This window comes from Amblyraja radiata, chromosome 16 (assembly GCF_010909765.2).
Source record: "Amblyraja radiata isolate CabotCenter1 chromosome 16, sAmbRad1.1.pri, whole genome shotgun sequence".
Lineage (NCBI taxonomy): Eukaryota > Metazoa > Chordata > Chondrichthyes > Rajiformes > Rajidae > Amblyraja > Amblyraja radiata.
Window position 1 is genome coordinate 35,862,199 of NC_045971.1, and position 26,733 is coordinate 35,888,931.

The 26,733-nt window shown below is 42.6% G+C and overlaps 1 long non-coding RNA gene across 1 annotated transcript; it reads right to left on the reverse strand.

Moving 5' to 3' along the window:
- Positions 1 to 9,757: 9,757 nt before the first annotated feature.
- LOC116982148 lies at positions 9,758 to 26,191 on the reverse strand. The gene is made up of 3 exons (XR_004414373.1): positions 26,179 to 26,191; positions 18,975 to 18,977; positions 9,758 to 9,871 (listed from the first exon to the last, which is right to left on the reverse strand). It is a non-coding gene; the product is annotated as an uncharacterized LOC116982148 (long non-coding RNA).
- Between the last annotated feature and the right edge of the window lie 542 nt (positions 26,192 to 26,733).

The window sequence follows — 26,733 nt, forward strand, 5'->3', positions numbered from 1 at the left end:
CACACACACACACACACACAGGGAGACAGACACACACACAGGGAGACACACACACACACAGGGAGACAGACACACACACAGGGATACACACACATACACACAGGGAGACACACACACACACACGGGGAGACACACACATACAGGGATACACACACACACAGGGATACACACACACACAGGGAGACACACACATACAGGGACACAAACACACACAGGGAGACACACACACACACACAGGGAGACACACAGAGGGAGATACACACAGGGAGACACACACAGGGTGACACACACACACAGGGAGACACACAGACATGCACACACACACACACAGGGAGACACGCACACACAGGGAGACACACACACACACAGACATGCACACACACGGAGACACACACACGGAGACACACACACAGGCAGACACACACAGGGAGACACACAGACATGCACGCACACACACACGGAGACACACAGACATGCACACACACACAGGGAGACACACACACAGACACGCACACAGGGAGACACACACACACACACACACACAGGGAGACACACACACACAGGGAGACACACAGACATGCACACACACACACACACACAGGGAGACACGCACACACAGGGAGACACACACACACACAGACATGCACACACACGGAGACACACACACACAGGCAGACACACACAGGGAGACACACAGACATGCACACACACACAGGGAGACACAGACACGCACACAGGGAGACACACACAGGGAGACACACACAGGGAGACACACACACCTTTCCTTCCCCTCCTCCATCCTCCCCCTCCATCCTCCCCCTCCCTCCCTCTCTTTCCTCCCCTCCCTCTTTCCTCCCTCCTCCCCCTCTCTCTTTTTCCTCACGCTTCCTCTTTCTCCCCTTTCTCCTTCCCTTCCTTCATCCCCTTTCTACATTCCCTCCCCCTGTCTCTCTTTGCCTCCATCCCTCCCTTTTTTTTTCTCTCTTTCTCCCCTCCCTCTCTTTCCCCGGCCTCCCAATGGGGAGTCTGGCAGGCACGGTGTAGCGTGGATTGGCGGCGCTGGCGCTGCCGTGTGGGCAGGAGGGAGGGAGGGAGGGAGGGAGCGAGGTTGCCGCGGCAGCCGGCAGCGCAGAGCTCGCAGACGGCTCACAAATGCGCTGAAACCCGCTGCCCGAGACCGACGCGCTTCCCCAATCCGTGCAGATCGCTGTCATGCGGCACAAACTGTGCAGCAAAGATCCTATAACTCCGCTATAGGATCATTGCTGTGCAGGGACTGAAGACAGCCTGTCAGCGTGAGAATTCTGTCTTCAGCGTGAGGGCGTGAGAATTGGCTGAAATGCGTGAGTGTCACGCTCAAAGCGTGAGAGTTGGTAGCCCTGGTTAACTACCCTAATTAAAGTTTGTTTATTATGAGTTCTTGTGAAGGACTTTCAGGTGAAAGGAATGTGTGTGATGTGTGGAGTGCTCATTCATTGAGCTTTGGACTGGACAGACTGTTGTAGAGATTTGTAAAGATATTTGCATGCTCTTGCTCAAAAGACAAAATGCTGGAGTAAATCTGCGGATCAGGCAGCATCTGTGGAGAACTTGGATAGGTAATGTTTCACATAGTGCTGGAGTAACTCAGCGGGCCAGGCAGCATCTGTGGAGAACATGGATAGGTGATGTTTCACATAGTGCTGGAGTAAATCAGCGGGTCAGGCAGGATGCCCATAATAAAAAGTACAGCATTGAGCAGCTCAGTCAGTAAGTTCACTGTTTGTGTACAGGGTTTGATGCCCATAGTAAGAGTTGCGCCATTGGGCAACTCAGTCAGGGAGTTCACTGTTTGTGTGAAGTGTTGTCTTTGATGTAGCTGGTATGTTGCTGTGACAGTTTGATTATGAAAATAGTCAATGTATTCTTCTACCCTGTAGGATTCACTACTGCAGACACATTTGAATTTCACTGTACCTTAATTGGTACATGTGATGATAAACTGACCTTGAAACATAGGGCCTAGAGTTATTTTTCCAGGCCCTGTCCATCCAGTGTTTGATATTTTGAGGTGAATGTAGAATCTTCTCGCCCGCTGCTGTTTCTCCCTCTACAGTTATTCTACTTGTTTCTGGTTGATGTGCCAAGGTCTTTGGAGATCTTCTAATGTCCCCAGTTTTCTATGGTTTGTGATAGATGGGCTTTGTCAACTTGCTGTTCCAAGTACTGCGTGTGATAGAGGGTATCCTGACTGCACTTGTGAGTACCTGCTTATTTTTTTACTTCAGTAGCTCAACAATTTTCTTTTAGCCATGATTGCAATATGGACAGGTTCATTTAGATGGAAATGTTCATAATTTTTCCTGCAATAACTCTTTAGATCTATGTTATTTTCTTGCAGGTTTTCAATGGGGATAAATCTTTGAGAAAGATTAACAATGTCTTTTCCTAACTGCTTGGTGGTCACGTTCCTTGTATTTCAGGGTGCTGGGATGTTGAGCGGAAGTGCTGGAGGAACTCTGAGGGTCAGGCAGCATCTGTGGGAGAAATAGACAGATGGCAGTTTGGGTTGGAAACCTTCAGACTGGAGTAGGGGGGGAGAAAGATGGAAAGTGGGGTGGGACAAAGCCAGGCATGTGGGGGTGGGTGATTGGCAGATGGATGGAATAAGTGACAAAGGCCATCTCAACTCCACCTTGTCTACCTCCCTCAACACTCTGGCCCCCCTCAAAACAAGAACCGTAACTTTCAACACATCTTCACCCTGGTACACACCTGCACTCCGTAAACTGAAACAGACTGGTCGCCGACTCGAACGACTCACAAATAAATCATTTCTCACAGTCCACCTTGAAGCTTACAAACTCCACCTCACTGACTACAAAGATGCCCTCATTGCTGCAAAATCTGCCTACCTCTCCTCCATATTCACCGATCCCTGCCTAAACCACAGAACCCTCTTCTCCACAGTGGGCAACCTCCTCAAGCCTCGAGCCAACACTCTCCCTACCTCTTCTCCGGATCTCTGCAACTCATTCCTCCACTTTTTCGCTGATAAAATCAGCACCATCTATCAATCTTTTTCCCCTGTACCCGACTCCCCAGCATCTACTCCACCACCTACCAAGGCCCCTCCTTTCAACATCTCCACTGACCTCCTTACCCCTCCTCCACACTGCTTCCTCTCCCAGTTTAACCTGGTCACCCCTATTGAAATCCCCAAACTCATCAGCTCTTCCAAACCCACTACCTGCTCCCTCGACCCTCTCCCCATTCCCCTGTTGAAGTCCTGCCTCCCCGTTCTCTGCCCCTACCTCACTAATCTCTTCAACTCATTGTCCCAAGGAATTGTCCCCTCTGCTTTCAAAACTGCTGCTGTTACACCAATCTTAAAGAAACCTGGTCTTGATCCCTCCTCTCTCATTAACTACCGCCCAATCTCAAACCTCCTCTTTCTTTCAAAAACCCTGGAGCGTGTCGTTGCGTCGCAACTTCATTCCCACCTCCTTGCGTATAACCTACTTGAACCCCTCCAATCTGGCTTTCGCCCCCTCCATAGCACAGAAACTGCTCTCCTCAAAGTCCTCAATGACCTCCTCACCTCTGCTGACACTGGTTCCCTCAACATCCTCATTCTCCTCGACCTGAGCGCAGCCTTCGATACAGTGAACCATAACATCCTGCTCACCAGACTCAAAGACCTCGGCATTGAAGGCTCGGCACTCAGCTGGCTCCGTTCCTACCTTTCCAACAGATCCCACTTCATCTCCCTCCACAACCACACCTCTGCTACAGCCACAGTCACTCAAGGTGTTCCCCAAGGCTCCGTACTCGGCCCCCTCCTCTTCATCATCTACATCCTCCCCCTTGGTCAGATACTCCGCCACTTCAACCTGGACTTCCACTGTTATGCTGATGACACCCAGATCTACCTTGGCACCAAATCCCCCCACAACCTCCATCCCCCCCCCCCCCCCTCCCCTCCCCCCCCCCCCCCCCCCTCCCCTCCCCCTCTCCTATATCAACTCCTGTTTGTCAGCTATAAAAACCTGGATGCAACATAATTTCCTCAAACTCAACAGCGATAGGACAGAATTCCTCCTCCAAGGCTCCAAAGCCACACTCAGCAAAATCAATAACCCCACTCTCACCATCGACGGCACCACTGTCTCCCCATCTCCCCAGGCCCGCAACCTTGGCGTGATCTTTGATTCCACCCTCTCCCTTGAGCCTCACATCCGCCTTGTCATTAAAACCTCCTTCTTTCATCTCCGCAACATCGCCAAACTCTGACCTCTCTCACACCGCCCGCTGCTGAAAGACTCATCCATGCCTTCATCTCCTCCCGACTAGACTATTGCAACTCACTTCTCCTTGGCATCAGCTCCACCTACATCAACCGACTCCAACTCGTCCAGAACGCAGCCGCCCGACTCATCACCCACACCAAATCCTGGCATCACATCACTCCAGTCCTCAAACAACTTCACTGGCTTCCCATCTCCCACCGGATCACCTACAAAATCCTGATCCTCACCTACAAAGCCCTCCACCATCTGGCCCCCCCATTCTCACTGACCTCCTCTCCGCCTACCAACCCTCACGGTCCCTCAGATCCACATCAGCCGGTCTCCTCTCCATCCACGTCCAACCTCCGCAGTTTTGGGGACAGAGCCTTCTCCTGGTTAGCTCCCAGGCTCTGGAACTCCCTCCCCCAACTGATCCACAATTCCGTGTCCCTCACCATCTTCCAGTCCTGCCTCAAGACCCATCTCTTCACCTCTGCCTATCCTTAGCCCCACGTCCCCCTCCCTTTTCATCTGTGCATTAATTGCCTCATATTGTGTTTTGTATTGAATTCTGTCTTTACTTTGTGTACTAGTCATGTCTCTACTATTTATTTCATTCCCCTTACATGTTTTTCCTCTACCTGCTAAATTTTTGTAAGGTGTCCTTGAGACTCTTGAAAGGCGCCCATAAATAAAATGTATTATTATAATTATTAGAGGTGAAAGTGATAAAACATGTTGGATAAGAAGGGTAGAGGTGTGGAAGATGAAGCCAGAGGGAGGTTTATGGGTGAATGTGACATGGAAGGGGGTAAAATGGAAATGTGGCATGGAGGTGGGAAATCAGCACACTGGTGATGGGAACCCCCTCTTTCGCTGCATCCACCACCCTGTGGTGAACACTTCCCTCAACACCTTGGTCACTGCTCCTTCCCTCTGTATGCTCACCTCCCAAACCAGTCTCATATTTTACTCTATCCCCTTCCACCCGTATCCCTCCCTCCAGCTTTACGTTTCACTCTTCTCATCTGTTGCACCTTTTGTCTCCTTGTTACCTCTAGCCAATGTCACAACCCATCACCCTCTCCCCTGTATCCACTAATCACATAACAGGATCCAACCTCTTTCCCACTTTCTCTGCCCGACTCCATCAGTCTGAAAGGGTCCCAACAGGAAATAACAGCATCTGTCCATTCCCTTTGTGGTCGGGTAGATGGCGCCTGATCTGCCAAGTACCTCCAGCACTTTGTTTTGGAACAGGTTACATTCCCTGGTTAAAGTAATCCTAGTTGGCTGCTGTTGCAGGGAAAGTAGTTTAATGTTGATGACACTCGAAGTCTCATTACAAATTATTAATCCTGTCATTCACCCTACTGTAGTTTTGGAATTGGTCTAAATCTGCATTTGGTTGTGTGTTGGTTGCCAGAATCAATTTCCTCTCCTCTCTGCTCTTTTGTGAAGGTGACCAATTAGTGTTAGTTTCACTTCCACTTTCTCTGCCCTACTCCATCAGTCTGAAGAAGGATCCCAACCTGAAACATTATCTGCCCATTCCCTTTGCAGGCTGGCCGATGGTGCCTGACCCACTGAGTAGCTCCAGCACTTTGTTTTAGACCAGGTTACATCCCCTGGTTAAAGTCATCCTAGTTACCTCCTGTTGCAGGGAAAGTAGTTTAATGTTCATGACACTTGTGTTTAATTCATTACAATGAGGTAATCTTGCCCCTTCCATTCACCCAACTGTAGCTTTGTTTGGAATTGGCCTAAATCTATATTTGATTTAGTATGTTAATCTGTGTTGCCAGAATCAATTTCCTCTCCTCTCTGCTCCTTTCTAAAGGGGTGACCAATTAATGTTAGTTTCCACCCAGGATCTCCAAACACTGGGTCCCCTGATGCTGGAAGAGTCTGCCAGGGTTAGACTATCATCCCCAGTCTGCCAAATGCTGCATAAACTGGACCAAACTTCACTACTGTTCCTTTACTTCACATTTAATTCAAAGTATTTCTTTGTCTGTTAAAGAAGTATCTGGTTTGTCATGGTGTGTTTCTCCAGGTATTTGAACTGCCTGTAGGCTCCTATCTGTTTCTGTGTGTGCACAGGGTTTCAATGTCCATGGTAAAGGGTACGGTATCTGGGGCTAGTGTCGGGGAGAACACTTCATGTTACATGGTAAGTTTCACATTTAGGGACACCGCGCGGAAACAGGCCCTTTGGCCCACCGAGGCCGCACCGACCAGCGATCCCTGAACATAATACTATCCTACACACACTAGGTACAATGTTACATTTATACCAAGTCAATTAACCTACAAACCTGTACGTCTTTGAATGGTAGGAGAAAAGTGAAGATCTCTGAGAAAACCCACTTGGTCACTGGGAGAACGTGCAAACTCTGTACAGAACCCGTGTCTCTGGCGCTGTGAGGCAACAACTCTACCGCTGTGCCACTGTGCTGCCCTTCAACAAAGCTGGCATGTTGCTGTGCCAGTGAATTACAGTAGTCTATGTATTCTGCTACCCTGTAGGGTTCACTACAATCCTTTCAATGGCTGATCCTGTTTCTCATGACTTTTAATTTCAATTGGAATCTCTTCCTCTCTGGGTGTCCAGTGTGAAGGAGGATGTCAGTGTGGATGAATGTTTGGGAAAGATTAACAATTGTTTTCTCTAATTGGGCTCAGCCTGTCTCAGCTTGGGGCCACTTTAGTTTAAAGACTACATTGCCCCTTCCCCTCGTTAAGGTTTATTCACTAAAGTTGTGGTCTGGGCCTACTTGAAGGAGTTTAACAGGGACCACTGGTATGTACTTGTGTCTCTATTTAGTAGTGAATTTCTGCCTGTACCTGGGGCTGTTGGTCAGGATGGGGACAATGAGGGGGATAGATATGGGGTGGGGTTGGGTTGGGTTTTTGGGGGGGGTCTCTGGGTTTTGCGCGCTGTGCCTCTGGAGTGATCAGGAAATGGGTGCTTGAGGAAACGGACAGGTATACGGGTGTAATGGGACAAGTATACGGGTGTAATGGGACAGGTATACGGGTGTAATGGGACAGGTATACGGGTGTAATGGGACAGGTATACGGGTGTAATGGGACAGGTATACGGGTGTAATGGGAATGTATACAGGTGCAATGGAACAGGTATACGGGTGTAATGGGACAGATATACGGGTGCAATGGGACAGGTATACGGGTGTAATGGGACAAGTATACGTCCAATACCTTTTGGGCTGCATGGGAGAATCCACAACGCTTGAGAAATTTGTCAAACTCGTCGGGCTCTGAGTCATCATGTGCCCCAGTGGCATCTTCTTGCAAGTCTTCGGTGGGAAAGTTCCTCGCAAACAGCTGGCGACCACATCAGTCGGCAGTTGTTTCAAACCTTCCCCTTCACAACATCTGGAAGAGATCCGGGGCCAGAAGAAATCCCATCGTTGTTCCTAAACAGCTTCTCCAGCGCCAGGTGTGGAAGGTCACAGAGAACTTGGAGCAAGATTGGGCTTAGAGATCTTCAATGATTTCCACAAAATCCCCCTCGTGACCCTCGAGTATCTCTCATTTCCTCAAATAGGCTGTGATCTGAGGTGCTTTCTCGTTTAAGTTCGTGAACCAAATCATTGAACATGAATTTTTAACATTGAGTAAAAATATTATATAAATTATACCTGGAACTCGTCAAGAACAAAACTTGCAAATATTTTTAAAATATGAGGAAAACCTCCAATTTTCTGAGTAGTAATTGTCCAATCAAAGTACGTTTAGCATTGGTCAACTGGCGTCCAACCTCTTCTTCTTCTTCTTCTTCTTCTTCTTCTTCTTCTTCTTCTTCTTCTTCTTCTTCTTCTTCTTCTTCTTCTTCTTCTTCTTCTTCTTCTTCTGTCGTGTGTCTTTTAGACCTGCAGCTCCGTTGAGGCAAGTCAGGCCAACGTGTCATCGTCCAGGTCAATATCCAACCTCAATCACACGCTTTGTTTCCTGGTCGCTAGGCTGCGAGGACTCTGGGATCATGGCTGCCTCCTCATTACATCAAGACAATAGCAAGGTTTCCAAGGAATAAAGGTAATGCCAACCGTGATGATAATTTTGTTTTACGATTGATTTATCTTTATAAAGTTATGATGTGAACTGTTAAATAAAAATGATAAATAACAAATGTACAGCTTGGGTTAGTAGTGATGGGTCTTCCCCTTCCCCCTCTTTTACATAGAAGCATAGAAAATAGGTGCAGGAGTAGGTCATTTGGCCCTTCGAGCCTGCACTGCCATTCAATATGATCATGGCTGATCATCTAACTCTGTATCCTGTACCTGCCTTCTCTCCATACCCCCTGATCCCTTTAGCCACAAGGGCCCACATCTAACTCCCTCTTAAATATAGCCAATGAACTGGCCTCAACTAATTTCTGTCGCAGAGAATTCCAGAGATTCACCACTCTCTGTGTAAAAAATGTTTTTCTCAAGTCAAGTCAAGTGAGTTTATTGTCATGTGTCCCTGTATAGGACAATGAAATTCTTGCTTTGCTTAAGCACACAGAAAACAGTAGGCATTTTCTCATCTCGGTCCTAAAAAATTTCCCCTTTATCCTTAAACTGTGACCCCTTGTTCTGGACTTCCCCAACATCGGGAACAATCTTCCTGTATCTAGCCTGTCCAACCCCTTAAGAATGTTGTAAGTTTCTATAAGATCTCCCCTCAATCTTCTAAATTCAAGCGAGTACAAGCCGAGTCTATCTAGTCTTTCTTCATATGAAAGTCCTGACATCCCAGGAATCAGTCTGGTGAACCTTCTCTGTACTCCCTCTATGGCAAGAATGTCCTTCCTCAGATTAGGAGACCAAAACTGTACGCAATACTCCAGGTGTGGTCTCACCAAGACCCTGTACAACTGCAGTAGAACCTCCCTGCTCCTATAAATCAGGTTACCCCGACCACATACCCACCAGTTAAAATTCCCCGCTTTATTATGGATCACAATTTCTACGAATTACGATCTATAAAACTATGTCGGCTCACACAAATGTGAATGCTAGTCTTCACAAAATATATGCAAACATTTTCTGAGATTTCAGGAAATTCCCAGCCCCCCTTTTGGATTCCAGGCCCGGGTACGATGTCCCCCCTGCACCACTCTCTCATAGGCCCTGTGAATATGTACGTGCATACGTGAACAAAATACTGTGTGGGGTGTGTACCTTTGTTAGGTTCCTAAAAATGGGCTCAACAAATTTGTCCCAGCAGCCCCAGATTTGGTGCCCATTGTTGAAAGTTTAACAAAGATCATCCGCTGGAATGTTAAAACCACCTCTGAAAGCTGCCTGCATGTCCTCCAAGCCAATGGATTAATGGCTGCAGAAAGTAAACAAACATGCACTTAATAACCATTGAGGACTGTGTTAATTGTAGGCCTGCGAGGATGAGAATGGAAGTAGCACAGAAGATAAACAAAGTAGGAACTTTAAAACAAATACAACATGTGCTAATTGCCTGCCTTCCCGCATATTTAATGTACCAGCTTTTGGAGACAAGATTCGAACTTCAAACATATAACCTGCGAAAGGTGTCTGCAAGAGAATGGAAGAGGGGCTGCAGAATATCATTAACAACTTGACTGCCTGCAACCCTGCAAGAAAATTACATAGATCTAAAGGGTTATTGCAGGAAAAAATATGAACATTTACATTTAAATGAACCTGTCCATATTGCAATCATGGCTAAAAAAAATGTGTTGAGCTACTGAAGTACAAAAATAAACAGGTACTCACAAGTGCAGTCAGGACACACTCTATCACAAGCAGTACTTGGAACAGCAAGTTGACAAAGCCCATCTATCACAAACCATAGAAAACTGGGGACATTAGAAGATCTCCAAAGACCTTGGCACATCAACCAGAAACAAGTAGAATAACTGTAGAGGGAGAAACAGCAGCAGGCGAGAAGATTCTACATTCACCTCAAAATATCAAACACTGGATGGACAGGGCCTGGAAAAATAACTCTAGGCCCAATGTTTCAAGGTCAGTTTATCGTCACATGTACCAATTAAGGTACAGTGAAATTCAAATGTGTCTGCAGTGGTGAATCCTACAGGGTAGAAGAATACATTGACTATTTTCATAATCAAACTGGCACAGCAACATGCCAGCTATATCAAAGACAACACTTCACACAAACAGTGAACTCCCTGACTGAGTTACCCAATGCTGTAACTATTACTATGAGCATCAAACCCTGTCCACAAACAGTGCTTTGAGAGGCTGGTCAAGAAACACATCTGCACCTTCCTCCCTCACAACATGGACCCGCTACAATTCACATACCGTCCGAACAGATCCACGGACAATGTGGTCTCCCAGGTTCTGCACACCTCTCTCTCTCTCTCTCTCATCTTGACAGCCAGAAGGTGGGACTATGTGAGGATGCTGTTCATAGACTTCAGTTCTGCCTTCAACACGATAGTCCCCACCAGACTTGCTTTCCCAGGTAGTCAAGGTGGGAGGAAATACATCAAAGTCCCTCACCCTGAGCACAGGATCCCCCCAGGTTTGCGTCCTCAGCCCCCTACTGTACTCCCTGTACACACATGACTGTGTGGCTAGGTTCAGCTCCAACTCTATAATCAAGTTTGCTGATGACACTGTGGTGGTGGGCCTGATCTCAGACAACGATGAGAAGGCCTACCGGGAGGAGGTGGCTGATCTGGCTCTCTGGTGTCAGGACAACAGCCTCCTCTTGAATATCAAAAAAACTAAGGAGCTGATAGTGGACTTTAAGAGGGCACATCATCCGAGGACGTACACACCATTGAAGATAAATGGAGATACTGTGGATGGGGTGAGCTGTTTTAAATACCTGGGAGTCCACATCTCTGAGGATCTGACATGGTCATCACATACTGCAGCACTGGTGAATAAGGCAAGGCAGCGTCTTTGCCACCTCAGGCAATTGAGGAAATTCAGAGTGTCTCTGAGGATCCTCCAGTGCTTCTACTCAGCGGCTGTGGAAAGCATCTTGTCCGGAAATATCACAATTTGGTTGGGGAATTGCTCTGTCCAGGACAAGAAGGCTCTGCAGAGAGTAGTGCGTTCGGTCGAACGCACTATGGGAACTACACTCGCCCCATGCAGGAACTATACATTAGGAGGTGTAACTCCAGAGCCAACCAGATCATGGGAGACCCCTTACACCCCTGCAACGGACTGTTCCAGCTGCTACGGTCAGGCAAACGCCTCCGTTGCCATGCTGTGAGAACGGAGAGGATGAGAAGGAGTTTCTTCCCAGAGGCCATTAGGACTGTAAACTCCTATCTCACCAGGGACTAACATTACTGAACCAATTTACTGTTGTGTGGTGTCTTTTTAAAACAGCTGTTTTTTATTTTATCCTCCCACAAATATGTAATATGGGAATTTGTGATTCTGTTCCATTCTGTTTTGTAGTTTTATTTGTTTTTTTGTACAAAGTCCGCGAGCATTGCCACTTTTCATTTCACTTCACATCTCGAATGTGTATGTGACGAATAAACTTGACTTGAACTACCTCACAGAGTTGCCCACCAAACCTATACTCTTTACTATGGGCATCCTGCCTGACCTGCTGAGTTACTCCAGCACTCTGTGAAACGTCACCTATCCATGTTCTCCACAGATGCTGCCTGACCCGCCTAGTTATTCCAGCACTCTGTGAAATGTCACCTATCCATTTTCTCCACAGATGCTGCCTGACCCGCTGAGTTACTCCAGCACTCTGTGAAATGTCACCTATCCATTTTCTCTACAGATGCTGCCTGACCCGCTGAGTTACTCCAGCACTTTATGACTTCTTTGTAAACCTGCATCTGCAGTTCCTTGATTTTTCATCCCAAATCTTCCCTGGTTTCAGGGCTTTTAGAAACTTTGGCATCTGGGCAATGGGTGCATTACTGGGAAAGGAAACAGGTCACAGACCAGTAAAGAACCATTTTGCAGTAAAGAGAACAGTTATATCTAATTTGTAGACAGCATTCCCAATGTGCAGTAAATTCATAATAATAGGTCGCTCCAATTTGTGGTCAACACTCCCACCGTGTGGTGATTCGCTGCACTGCAGGCCCATCTGATAGGTGGACAAAGTATTGGTTTGACTTGGCAGCAACAACAATTCTTGGCAATATCCTCAGAACTCTCGTCCTCACACTTTCAAAGAGTCTCCAAACATTGGAGACAGATTGGATGAGATCTTTGGGGAATTTTACACATCCTTACTCCAATCCACAGCAGACTTATTTTTCCAAGTCACTGGGTTCACAGTAAGAATGCCCCTCGGGTCCCTTCAACCCAATATTCTACATTATCCCTGCATATGTTCCAGCTCCTTGTTCCACATTGGGCTTCAATCATTAACAATTATCACTGATCAACATTTTATTGCAGATAGACAAAGTGTTTGAGTAACTCAGCTGGTCAGGCAACATCGCTGGAAGAAAAGGATGTGATATTTTGGGTAAGAACCCATCTGTTCCATCCCAAAGTCTCTTGTTTCTCCAGAGATGCTGCCTGGTCCACTGAGTTACTCCAGCAATGTGTCTATGCTTGGTATGTACCAGCATCTGCAGTTCCTTGTTTCAACATCACCCAGATTTAATTTCAGTTGTGATAAGGTTAGGGCATCATCACTTTAGTAAAGATACATCCTTTTATTCTGAAACTGTGCCCTCTGGTCCGAGACTCTCCCATTATTGGAAACATCCGTTTAGTTCTGAGATACAGCACAATTCCAATTTCACCAGAATTTTTTTTTTTTTAAACCCTGGACACAAAGACAAGACAAAGACAGTCTCTACGCTGAGCACTGCTTCCCATGCACAGCCCAGGCCCACTGCTCCCACCCACAGCCCAGGACCACTACTCCCATCCACAGCACAGGCCTACTGCTCCCATCCACAGCCCAGGACCACTGCTCCCGCCCACAGCCCAGTACAACCGCACTCAGACACTCCCACAACCCCCCCCCCCCCCCCAATACACAGCAGCTGACAATTTTCTCTAATCAGCTCCAATCAAGCCAATTACCACATTAACCCTTTGCCCACCAGTGGCCGATCAATGTTTGTTGCACACATCATGATATCCACCTGGAGCAGTAGTTGTCTGCGGGACAATAATTGCCCTCAGTTGATTAACTGCTCTTTGCACAACGTGGCTGCTTGCATTTCCTTAAGTCAGAGACGACACACAGAATCAGAATTAGGCCATTCGGCCCATCGAGTCTACCCCACCATTCAATCATGGCTGATCTATCTCTCCCTCCTAACCCCATTCTCCTACCTTCTCCCCATAACCCCTGACACCCGCACTAATCAACTATATATCTATCTCTGCCTCAAATATATCCACTGACTTGTGGCCTCCACCGCCGTCTGTGGCAACGAATCCCACAGATTCACCACCCTCTGGCTAAAGAAATTCCTCCTCATCTCCATAAAGGAAGGTCCTTTAATTCTGAGGCTGTGCCCTCTGGTCCCAGACTCTCCCACAAGTGGAAACATCCTCTCCATATCCACTCTATCCGGGCTTTCCACTGTTCGGTGAAGTTTCAATGCCCCCCCCCCCCCAATCTTCTAAACTCCAGCGAGTACATGCCCAGTGCCGACAAACGCTCATCGTACGTTAACCCACTCATACCTGGGAATGTTCTTGTAAACGCTAACTCTTTTGTCTTGATGATGTTGAGGGATGGATTGTTATCCTGACAATAGGCACATGAGTAGGCCATTCGGCCCTTCAGGACAGAAGGTTCTCAATGTCTTTCCCATATTCTACCTCATCTTTGCTGCTCATGTGGCTGAAATAATGTTCTGACCAGTGGACGGATGTTTGGATCCCATTGGCCTGAGACCTGGCCAAAAGTTGTGGGTGGCAAGGTCATGACCCTGAGGGACATTGGTGTCAATGGTCACGGTGGAGGGAATGTTCTGACCAATTCTTTTTTTTTTTTTTTGAAAATATTTTTTATTGGAGATAGGTACATAACCAAAATACATCATTACATGTCAATTATTATTACATTGTCTCCAATACTTTTTACCTTTTTTTTTTTTTAAACTAGATAGAACTAAAGAGATAGATGAAGTAAAGAAAGAAAAGAAAGAGAAGAAAAACAAAAAACAAAAACAACAAACAAAAAAAAAACAAAAAAAAAAAAAAAAGGTAGTTAAAGAAGAATGGAAAAATTTGTTAAAATAAAAAAGACTTCATTCGAGATATATTCGTACATTTCAGAGTATAATATTTCATCCATTCTTTAGCCCGCGTGCTAGTCAGGTTCCTGTGCTGAACCATTCTGACCCTTTAAGTAATCAATAAAAGGAGACCATGTTCCAACGAATGATTCCTGTTTATCCAACAGGGAAAATCTGATTCTTTCCACGTTTAAGGTCTCCGTCATTTCTATAATCCACATTTTGATTGTGGGGGCCGTAGGGCCTTTCCAAAATTTTAGAATTAATTTTTTTCCTGTTATTAAACTATAATCAATAAAGTTTCTTTGTGTTGTTCTAAGTGTTTGATTTAATTCTAATATTCCGAGTATTATTAATTTTGGATCTGGGTCCAATTGTATGCTGGTTACTTTAGATATTATACTAAAAATATTTACCCAGAATTTTTTTATTTTTATACAGTTTGCAAACATATGAGATAATGTAGCTTCTAAATGTTGACATTTATCACATATAGGTGAGATATGTTGAAAAATTTTATGTAGTTTTGTTTTTGAATAATGTAACCTATGTATTACTTTAAATTGTATTAGAGAATGTCTGGCGTTTAATGAACACTGATGTATGTGTTGCAAACTTTCTTCCCAAGTATCTTTCGTTATTACTTGATTTAATTCTTTTTCCCATGTTTGTCTGTGTAAGTCCGTCGAGGGAATGTCACTGTCTAATAAAATATTGTATATATAAGATATTAATTTTTCTGTATTAGGATGTTTGTTCCAACATTCATCAAGAATTTCTGAATTTCTAATTCGAAAATTTTGGGAGTTCGATTTTACATAATCTCTAAGTTGAAGATATCTGAAATAATCATTTCCTCGAAGTCCATAAGTCTGTTGCAATTCCTGAAATGTCAGAAAAGTACCTTCCTTGTAAAGTTGTCCCATATTTTTAATTCCATAATTCTTCCATTGTGTAAAACCCCCGTCCAACCATGAAGGCTTAAACAAAGGATTATTCACAATTGGAAGAAAAAGTGATAAATTATCTAATTTTAATGTCTTTTTTAATTGTTTCCAGATTCGTATAGCACTAAATATTATAGGGTTTTCCCTATAAATTTTTTTGTTTAATTTAGACGTAGCAAATAATATCGAACCGATATCAAAAGGTAAACAATCTTCCTTTTCCATTTTTAACCAGTCTGGTTGATGATCTATTTCTTCCAACCAGAAATTCATATTTTTAATGTTAACTGCCCAGAAATAAAACAAAAAATTGGGTAAAACCAAGCCTCCATTTATTTTTGATTTACACAAGTGTCTTTTGTTTATCCTATGATTCTTATAATCCCAGATAAAATCATTAACAATAGAGTCCAATTTTTTAAAAAAGTTTTTTGCCAGATATATCGGAATTGTCTGAAAAAGATATAGTATTTGCGGTAAAAAAATCATTTTTATGGCATTGATTTTGCCTACCATTGAGATAGGAAGTGTTTTCCAGTATTGAATATTCTTATGTAGTTTGTTCAGTAATGGGGGGAAATTTGCTTTAAATAATGATGTATATATCTTAGTTACATAAATACCTAGATATTTAAATTTTTCATTTACTATTTTAAATGGAAATTGTTGTATTGTCTGTTTGTTATGTTCCCTTATTGGCATAATTTCACTTTTATTCCAATTTATTCTGTATCCTGAAAGTGAACCAAATTGGGTTATTAGCTTTAATAAGTTTGGAATACTAATTTCTGGTTTTGTAATGTAAATTAATACATCATCTGCGTATAGAGAAATTTTATTCACTGTGTCCTTTGTGTTATACCCATGTATTTCCGGATGCCCCCTGACTCTTTCTTGTTCTGACCAATTCTAACGTCTGAGAAGTGAATAGTGAAATTTGTTAATTCATCGTGGGTGAAGCATGTGGGCTCACTTCTGACTATACTTTACTGTGGATTTAAACAGGAAAAGTAAACTTTCTTTATTAACAATGACCCAGAGAAAGGAGAATGTTGCTCCTGGAAGTTCATAGAGTCACAGCATGGAAAAAGGCCCTTCCTTCGACCAAAGATGCCCCATCTACACTAGTCCCACACCAACCAACATGCCCCATCTAGACCATCCCACCCTGACCAACATGCCCCATCTACACTAGTCCCACCCCGACCAACATGCCCCATCTACACTAGTCCCACCTGCCCGCATTTGGCCCATATCTCTCCAAACCTGTCCTATCCAAGTGTCTCTTAAACGTTGTGATAGTCCCTGCCTCAACTACCTCCTCCTCTGTGTGGAAAAGTTGCCCCTCAGATTGACATTATTAATGCGAACCATTTGTGCACAACTCTGCTGGTGTGAGTAATAAATGAAATGATAGATAGCAAAAATACACAGTGGTGCAGCGGTAGAGTTGCTGCCTCATAACGCCAGAGACCCGGGTTCCATCCTGAATACGGATGTTGTCTGAACGGAGTTTGCACGTTCTCCCCGTAACCTGCGTGGGTTTTCTCCGGCTGCTCCGGTTTCCTTCCGCATTCGAATGACCTGCTGGTTTGTAGGTTAATTGGCTTCTGTAAAATTGTCCCTAATGTGTGTAGGGTGGAGCTAGTGTACGGGGTGATCACTGGTCGGCGATGACTCGTTGGGCCGAAGGGCCTGTTTCCGCTCAGTAGCTCTAAATTCTAAACAACTCCACAGATTCACCACCCTCCGGCTAAAGAAATTCCTCCTCATCTCCTGTCTAAAGGCATGGGTGGGAAAGGCAGAGAGAGTGAGGGGCCAGACGCGGGTATGTGGGACTAGCTTCGATAGGCAAGGCTGTGTGTTTCTGTGCTGTGGGACTGACGAGGCGCAACAGGGTAGTAGGTTGATGCTTCAGCCTGCAGCAACCCAGGAGAACTTTGTTCCAGGTGCTTCATTAGTTTGTTGTTCTGCACATCGATCGGGAGGCGATGAAATTTCCCTTTGACACGCAGCCGCCAGAGCAAACAGTGTACATACAGTGATGACAATCAATAAATGCAATATCCTATGCAAAACAGTACAAGATTGTGTTGCAGAAAGCCCGTTGCAGCACGGACGAGAGGGGCCGAAGGGCCTGTCACTGGGCAAGGTGACCACCGATGCTGTCCATGTGGAGTTTGCATGCTTCCCTCACCGGATGCGGGTCGGGACAGGGGAGACGAGCTCAGCCGTCCAAGCCTCAATCCAAGCTCAGCCTTCCTCCCGCGCATCCTAGCCCCGATGGGCCGAGTGCCGCCGCCTTCCTCCCCGGACAACAACCAAGGGGAAAAACACAGACGAAAACTCTTCCAACCTCCCGAACCCCTCAGGGAATGCCCCTGTCCTGTCTTTGAAATCAAGCCATCACAATTGTGCACGATCAGTCAGCATTATCCATTTTTTAATATATTGACGAAAGCTGATCAAGTTCAAGTTGGAATTTCTTGTCACATCCACCAATTAAGGTACAGTCATATTTGAGTTACTGTACAGCCATAATATGCTGTGACCGAGCATCAAAAATGTGTCTAGAAATAGGATTTCGTGACCCAAGTCACCAAACTACATGACATTTTCCACAGATTTGGATGAAGTATAATTGAGAAGGATGTCATAACTCGTCATTGCCAAACGTTGCACATTAATTAATTAAACCAATTAGAAAATTAGATCAGGAAAATAAGCGCCATCTAGTGGCCAATGCCCGTATTACACCATGGGCAGCCTATTCCCGTGTTGCAGTCCATTTATAACCATATAACAATGACAGCACGGAAACAGGCCATCTCGACCCTTCTAGTCCGTGCCGAACACGTATTCTCCGCTAGTCCCATATACCTGCGCTCAGACCATAACCCTCCATTCCCTTCCCGTCCATATAACTATCCAATTTATTTTTAGATGATAAAAACGAACCAGCCTCCACCACCTTCACTGGAAGCTCATTCCACACAGCTACCACTCTCTGAGTAAAGAAGTTCCCCCTCATGTTACCCCTAAACTTCAGTCCCTTAATTCTCAAGTCATGTCCCCTTGTTTGAATCTTCCCTACTCTCAGTGGGAAAAGCTTTTCCACGTCAACTCTGTCTATCCCTCTCATCATTTTAAAAAACCTCTATCAAGTCCCCCCTTAACCTTCTGCGCTCCAAAGAATAAAGCCCTAACTTGTTCAACCTTTCTCTGTAACTTAGTTGCTGAAACCCAGGCAACATTCTAGTAAATCTCCTCTGTACTCTCTCTATTTTGTTGACATCCTTCCTATAATTAGGCGACCAAAATTGTACACCATACTCCAGAATTGGCCTCACCAATGCCTTGTACAATTTTAACATTACATCCCAACTTCTATACTCAATGCTCTGATTTATAAAGGCCAGCACACCAAAAGCTTTCTTTACCACCCTATCTACATGAGATTCCACTTTCATGGAACTGTGCACAGTTATTCCCAGATCCCTCTGTTCACCTACGTTCTTCAATTCCCTACCATTTACCATGTACGTCCTATTTTGATTTGTCCTGCCAAGATGTAGCACCTCACACTTATCAGCATTAAACTCCATCTGCCATCTTTCAGCCCACTCTTCCAACTGGCATAAATCTCTCTGTAGACTTTGAAACTCTTCTTCATTACCCGCAACCCCACCTATCTTAGTATCATCTGCATACTTACTAATCCAATTTACCACACCACACCTTATGCTTGTAATAGTTCCAAAAACGTAGACCACGTCTTTTGGAAGTGGTCTGCTTTGCCTGCTAAGAGGAATCTCATCTCTTCCAGATGTAGTGTTTCAAACATATTTGTTATCCACATTTTTATTGTTGGTGTAGGTGCATTTTTCCAGAATTTAAGTATGAGCTTTTTTTCCATTATTAGCCCGTAATTGAGTAAATTCTTCTGAAACACGTTTAGTTCAGGATTACCTTCCGATATTCCTAAAATGATCCATTCTTGTTTTAGGTACCAGTTTTATTTTAATTAATTTTGTAAAGATATCAAATATTTCATACCAGAATTTTTGGATTTTTGTACAAAAAACAAAAGAATGCGCTATGGTAGCTTCTTGACACAGACATTTATCACAGATGGGTGAGACATTAGGGGAAAGTTTATTTATTTTAGGTTTTGAATAATATAGTCTATGTAATGTTTTGAATTGGATGAGAGTATGTCGTACGTTGATCGAACATTTATGCACCTGTAGTAAGTGATTATCCCAGCTCTCTTTTGAAATTTTTATAGCTAATTCTTGTTCCCAGTCTCTTCTAATTCCATCAGTTGTGGGTATTTCTATGTTTAAGATGATGTTATATAGGTACGATATTAGATTCGCTGATTCCACCTTTGTCTTCATTGCTTCATCCAGTAAGTCGGTAGGCATATTATGATAGTCTTTTGTATATTTTTTCAGATAATCATGAATTTGAAGATATTTAAAATATTGATTATTTTTCAAATTATATTTCAGTTGTAGTTGTTGAAATGATAGTAATTTCCCCAATTCATACAGATCTCCGAGCGTTTTGATTCCCATTCTTTCCCATTGTATAAATGATTTGTCTATAATTGATGGTTTAAACGATGGATTATTAACTATTGGTATTAAAAGAGATAGGTTTCTTAATTTTAGATTCTGTTTTATTTGTTTCCATGTTCTAATTGTGCTATGTATAATTGGATTTTTATTATAATTTTTGTTATTCAGATGTATTGGTGAGAGGAGAGTAGCTCCTATATTACACGGAGAGCAGTCCTCTCTTTCCATTACAATCCAGTCCACCTGCTGGGCAGAATTGTCCAGCAGGTGAATCATATTTTTAATATCTACTGCCCAATTATAATACATAAAATTAGGGAGCGCTAGACCACCCAACTCTTTTCGTTTATTAAGGTGTGCTCTTTGTATTCTATGGGATTTATAATCCCATATAAAATTTGTAATGTCTGAGTCCAATTTTTTGAATTTTTTTTTTGGGAGATATACAATACAATACCTTTTATTGTCATTTGAACCTCACATGAGGTTCAAATGAAATTTGGTTTCTGCAGCCATACAAAAAAAGAACCAAGACGCACACCAACACAATTCAATTCACATAAACATCCATCACAGTGAGTCCTCCTCACTGTGATGGAAGGCAAAACTTAAACACATCTCTCCCCTGCACTCCCCTCTCCCCCCCATGTCAGTCAAAGACAGTCAAAGCCCCTGGCGGGCGATATATAGGTATTGATTGAAATAGGTATAGGATTTGTGGTAAAAAGATCATTTTTATAGTGTTTATTCTGCCTATTAGGGACATCGGAAGTGTTTTCCAGAAATCAATCAAATTATTTAGTTTCTTAAGTAAGGGATTATAATTGGCTTTAAACATATCATGGTAGTTCCTAGTAATTTCAATTCCCAAATATTTGAATTTTTCTGTGGCTATTTTAAAGGGGAATTTCCAGAGGTGTGTTGAGTCTTTTGGTTTTATCGACATAATTTCACTTTTGTTCCAATTTATTCTATATCCTGAGAAGGATCCAAAGTCCTCAATTAAATTTAATATGTTTGGTATACTAATTTGTGGTTTTGTGATGTACAGTAGTACATCATCGGCGTATAAGGATATTTTGTTATTTGAATATTTTGTATTATAACCATAAATATCCGGGTGTGTTCTTATTTTTTCAGCAAGGGGTTCAATTACCAAAACAAATAACAGCGGTGATAGTGAACATCCTTGTCTATTGCCCCTTGATAATTCAAATTTTGTGGATAGTATATTATTAGTTAGTATTCTAGCCGTGGGTTTGTTATATAATAATTTTATCCATGCGATGAAGTTCTCCCCCATTTGGAATTTTTGCAATACTTTAATCATATAATCCCATGCTACTTGATCAAACGCTTTTTCTGCGTCCAGTGAGATGATAGATAACTCTTGGCCATGAGATTTATGTGAGTGCATTATGTTAAGCAAGCGTCTCAAATTATTGAATGAGTGTCTCTTAGGTATAAATCCTGTTTGATCCTCATTTATTGGTCTACTAACATACCTGCTTAGTCTTCTGGCTAGTGTTTTCGCTATTATTTTTTGATCCGTATTTAACAAAGCAATAGCTCTGTATGATCCTGGTTCTTCTATATTTTTATCTTTTTTAAGTATTAATGTGATCGTTGATTCTGCTAATGTTTCAGGTAAGCTTTGCTCTTTAAAAGCATATGTATACATTTTCTGTAAGCGTGGAGTAACTATGTCATAAAAGGCTTTATAGAATTCATTACTGAATCCGTCTGGTCCTGGTGTTTTTCTGTTCTTAAGTGTGTTTATTGTGTCTTCTATCTCCTTAGAAGTAATTTGTGCTCCCAGTTCCTCTTGTTCCCTCAATTCTAATTGAGGGAGGTTACAATTATCCAGAAATTCTGAAACTTTATTATTGTCTATTGACGTTTTAGATGTGTATAGATTCTGGTAAAATTGAGCAAATCTTTTATTGATATCCTTGGGTAGTGTTAATAATTCCCCTCTATCTGATTTAATCTTTAGTATTGCATTCTCTTTTTCCCGTTTTTTCAATTGGCGTGCTAGAAGTTTGTGGGGTTTGTCCCCGAATTCGAAATGTTCTTGTTTTGCATTTTTGAAATAGTGTTATAACTTTCTCTGACAATAATTTGTTTAACTTGAATTTCAATACACTGTAGTAGAATTTTATTATGTTTATCCATAGTTGGATCTTTAGCATTATCTGTATCTAATTGTTTTATTTGTTCTTCTAAATGTCTTTGTTCATTCTTATTATTTTTATTTTGTAAAGCTTGAAATGAAATAATGACTCCTCTAATAAATGCTTTGAAAGATTCCCATAATAGCGTGGGGGATATATCTGGTGTATCATTTATCTCAAAAAATAGGTCCATCTGTTTTTTTAGATATATACTCCCTTGTGGGTCTTTTAAAATTTGCACGTTAAACCTCCAGAACGATTTATTCATAGACATTCCTTCTAATTTTAAAACAAAAGTTAACGGAGAATGATCTGAGATCGCATTAATGTGATATTTAGGGTTCATAGTATGGGGAATTAACTTTGTATCCACTAGGAAATAGTCTATACGTGAGTATGTTTTGTGTACCGTTGAATAAAACGAATAATCCCTTCCCGTTGGGTTTGCAATCCTCCAAACGTCTGCTATATTTGTGTTTTTCATATATGTATGTAAGAGTTCACTGGTTTTAGATTTCATATTACCTCTTTGTTTTTGCATCGATTTATCTAGATAAGGGTCTAAAACACAGTTGAAGTCTCCTCCAATTATAACATTTTGATAATTAAATTCTGCAATTATATTCAGAATTTTATTGAAAAATTGAGGGTCATCAAAATTGGGCGCATAAATGTTTACCAACGTAATTGGCGTAGTATTGATCTGTCCTGTTACTATAAGGTATCTCCCTTCCTTATCTGATATAATATTCTTTGATTTAAATGGTATTCCTTTACGAATAATGATTGCAGTGCCTCTAGATTTGGAAGTGAATGAAGAGTGAAATGTTTGGCCTATCCAGTTCGCCCTCAGTCTCGTCTGATCTTGATGTTTAAGATGCGTTTCTTGTAGAAACGAAATGTCCGTGTTATATGATTTCAACTGAGCTAGTATTTTGCCCCTTTATAAGGTTAATTAATACCCCTTATATTCCAACTACATAGTGTGATTCCTCCCATTTTCTTTTGATTGTCGTCATGCATTTTTACCAATTTTAATGACCTTATTTATTGCGGTGCATCCATACCTCAGGACTCTGGTTATTTGGGGGGCGTTTATATTATATACTTCTTTGGTAGTTCCCTTCTGCGATTGTCCTTGAAAAAAAAACACATAGATGTGACATATTGTGATTAAAAAAAAAATAGAACAAGTAAATTTACAGTGTCTGAGTTTTCGACACTGTAGTGAGTGTCCCACTCGTCTGTGGGATTCGACATCGATACAGCTTCCGGTGTAGATGTTATGAGGTTAGCCCCGCTGCCTTTATTACCCTAAACCTAGGGGGTCGGTACCATTTCCAAATCAGTTCTATTTCACCCAGTTACAGTATATATATATATGTTTCATTCCGACTTATCAAATCTAATCATATATTCAATTACATATATTCCTCACTCTTTATCTATTAACTATTTATAATTGGTTTTAGCTTTGTTAATAGTGAGCTGTTCGCTGAAAGGGTTAACCAGGAATTATGCCAGGTGCCTGAGTCTCCTCCCCTCCCCACTTGGGCTGCGGAACACATGAGATTACAGTGTTGTGTGCGTTATATAGCAGGCAACGCATTTTTACAATTTTTACCATTATATACCTCAAGTCAATTTCCATTACTGTTTCTATATTAGTATTGTTAGTTATTAATTATTATTAATTCTCTATATTTTATGAAACTATGTAAGCCTTGTAATGTTTTCCACTTTCAGCTCAGCAGATCGTCACTCCCATGTTTATCAGTCTTTCCTCGTTTGAACACAGAGTGTCCTTGAGTTGGATTCCACAATGTCCGAGGGGAGATAATAATGTCTAGACACGTCTCGTGGAAAAGCTGTTGCGTTTAATAATTTTTAAAGATTGGTGTTATTTCACTTTTCTTCTAATATTCTCGTTCGGGGAATATTCACATTATAAAAGGGTGCAATTAAATTAATTAAGCTCCAAACATTTTCATAAATTCAGACTATAGATCTTAGCTTTCAGTTAGAGTTGATTCCTGGCTCTTAATCATTGTGTTCCAGCACCTCATCAGCGACTTTGCTTTCAAGGCTTTCTTCTACTTCAATCCACTTAGCAGCACATTCTTCAGCCTTCTTAAAGCTTTTCTCACTAAATACAATGACCTTGCTGCAAGTTTCCACGACATTTATTCCACAGAACAACAAATCGGAATCTCCAGTAAAACAAGCATCTGTGAAGCCCCCTCAGCCATTTTGTGTGCTAGCCTGAAACAAAGCGCGTGATTGGCCAACTGGCAGACAACTCAATGTTAAACGTGCTTTGATTGGACTAAAAATTACCCCAAATTTTTCCGAGTTTTTTCTAATTTAATAAAAAATGTGCAAGTCTTGTTCATATCGAGTTTCAGAGTGATTTATATAAAAAAATGTACACAATATGTGAAAATTGCATGTAGTTTGGTGACTTGGGTCACGAAACTGCAGAATAAAGCTCCTCGGCCCACAGCCTATGTGCAGTATAGTGGGGTTTAGAAATGAATTCTACCCACATTTGGGTCCTCCTACTCAGCATGTTCCAAGCCAGACACGTATTTTCTCAAAGAAGACTGCAGTTAATAGAAATCTGTAACAGCCTTGTGGTTAGAATCAGCCTCTACTCATTAAGACTAATTGACAATATAATAGCTGTGATTCAGCTGTGCAAGGGGGAGAATTGAGATCATGCTAAATGGCAAACTCAAATGTGCCATGTAGGTCATTGTTAATACACTGATGATATTACTGCCGCTGCTGCTGTGGGCAAATTCATTTCACTTGCACTTTATGTGCAATATGAGGAATAAAACGGTGTTATATAGTATTGTATTGTACTAGCTGAAGCTACCAAAGTCACTATGATGTACAAACAGTATGCAGCATTGTTCCAGCAGTTGGTCAGTAAATATTACAGTTATATTTCAAAAATAATGCTAATGGCCTAACGTGGGATATTGCGAAGGTCATCTCCAGTTTGGATGTGGAGGAGATTTGCATGATTTACCAATTCTTCAGTTATTGGTATCAACTATTTATAGACCCTAAATGCATTCTATGGGTTAAATAGTGACTGAGCAAAGATGAATATTCTGCATGCTCAAATTTAGGTTGATACACTATGATGGTGACATATGTGGGTCACATTGGGTGAAATTAAGTAAAAGTAAAGTATCCTGTAATGGTTTTTACCTAATCTCATTTGCCACAGGTGTATCATCAAGTACAGATCATGACAACACAGTGCACTATGCACACACAGCGACACGAACAGAGACAGAACAAACACAAGTGGCAGTGAGCAGAGACGGCGAGTAGCCGGGAACAGGTAAGGCGCGGCCATAACGAGAGTCATAGCGAGCCCACTGATATATAGATATCGTCAAAGGTGGAAAGTCCAGTTAGTGCGATGGACTGGGATACATAATGAACTCTGCAATTTCCTGCGGTCTTGGACGAAACCACACTCTGTTGCAACCCAACCGTATGCTGTCCATGTTTATTTGTAAAAACTTGTAGTAGTGATTGGAGACGAGCAGAATTCCCTCAGTCTCTTCAGGAAGTAGTGTTGTTAGCGTGCCACTAGTGTATATGGTCCACCGCAGAACTTTGGTATTTCGCAAAGGAAATGGAAGCGAACAATCATTTCCACTTCAGCGTCATTCGTGGTCATTAGGCCATGTACTCCAACATGCTTCGTGAAATCAATAACTTGCTCTTCAATAACTAGCTCAGAGGTTGTTATTCGACACTATGCTCCAAAGTACTCTATCTCCTTCTTGTACTTTGTCTCGTCATTGTTTGTGTCGCCACACCACATCTAACCTTGTAGATGGTGGTCGAGCCAAATTTTTCCGCAGGTAGTAGATATATGGTGAGCCTACTACGGGACGAATACATATTCTTGTGGGGCAGCGGCGTTGAGAATCATCGTGGCGGAGGCATTGTCACCTATCAGACTGAAGAAGGGTCTCGACCCGAAAGGTCACCTATTGCTTCTTTGCAGAAATGCTGCTTGTCCCGCTGAGTTACTCCAGCATTTTGTGTCTCTATCTTCGGTTTAAACCAGCACCTGCAGTTCCTTGCTACATAGAAAGCTCGATAGATAGCTAGATAAATGTATAGATAGCTCTATAGCTCGATAGCCAGAAAGCCAGCTAGCTAGACAGATAGCTAGCTGACTCGAATGCTATATGTGTTGATGGTTAAATGTTTAGATAGGCAAATGCCTGGATCGCTAGTTGGCTACATGGTCGACATCTGCAGTTCCCTTTTGAACACCGTGTGGTCGATGATTATATGGCCAGGTGTCTAGCTGGCGTTCTGGCAAGATGGCTGGTGGAATAGCTGTCTAATTGTCTAGATTCCTAGATGGCTAGATGGACATTCTTGCCATAGAGGGAGTACAGAGAAGGTTCACCAGACTGATTCCTCGGATGTCAGGACTTTCATATGAAGAAAGACTGGATAGACTCGGTTTGTACTCGCTAGAATTTAGAAGATTGAGGGGGGATC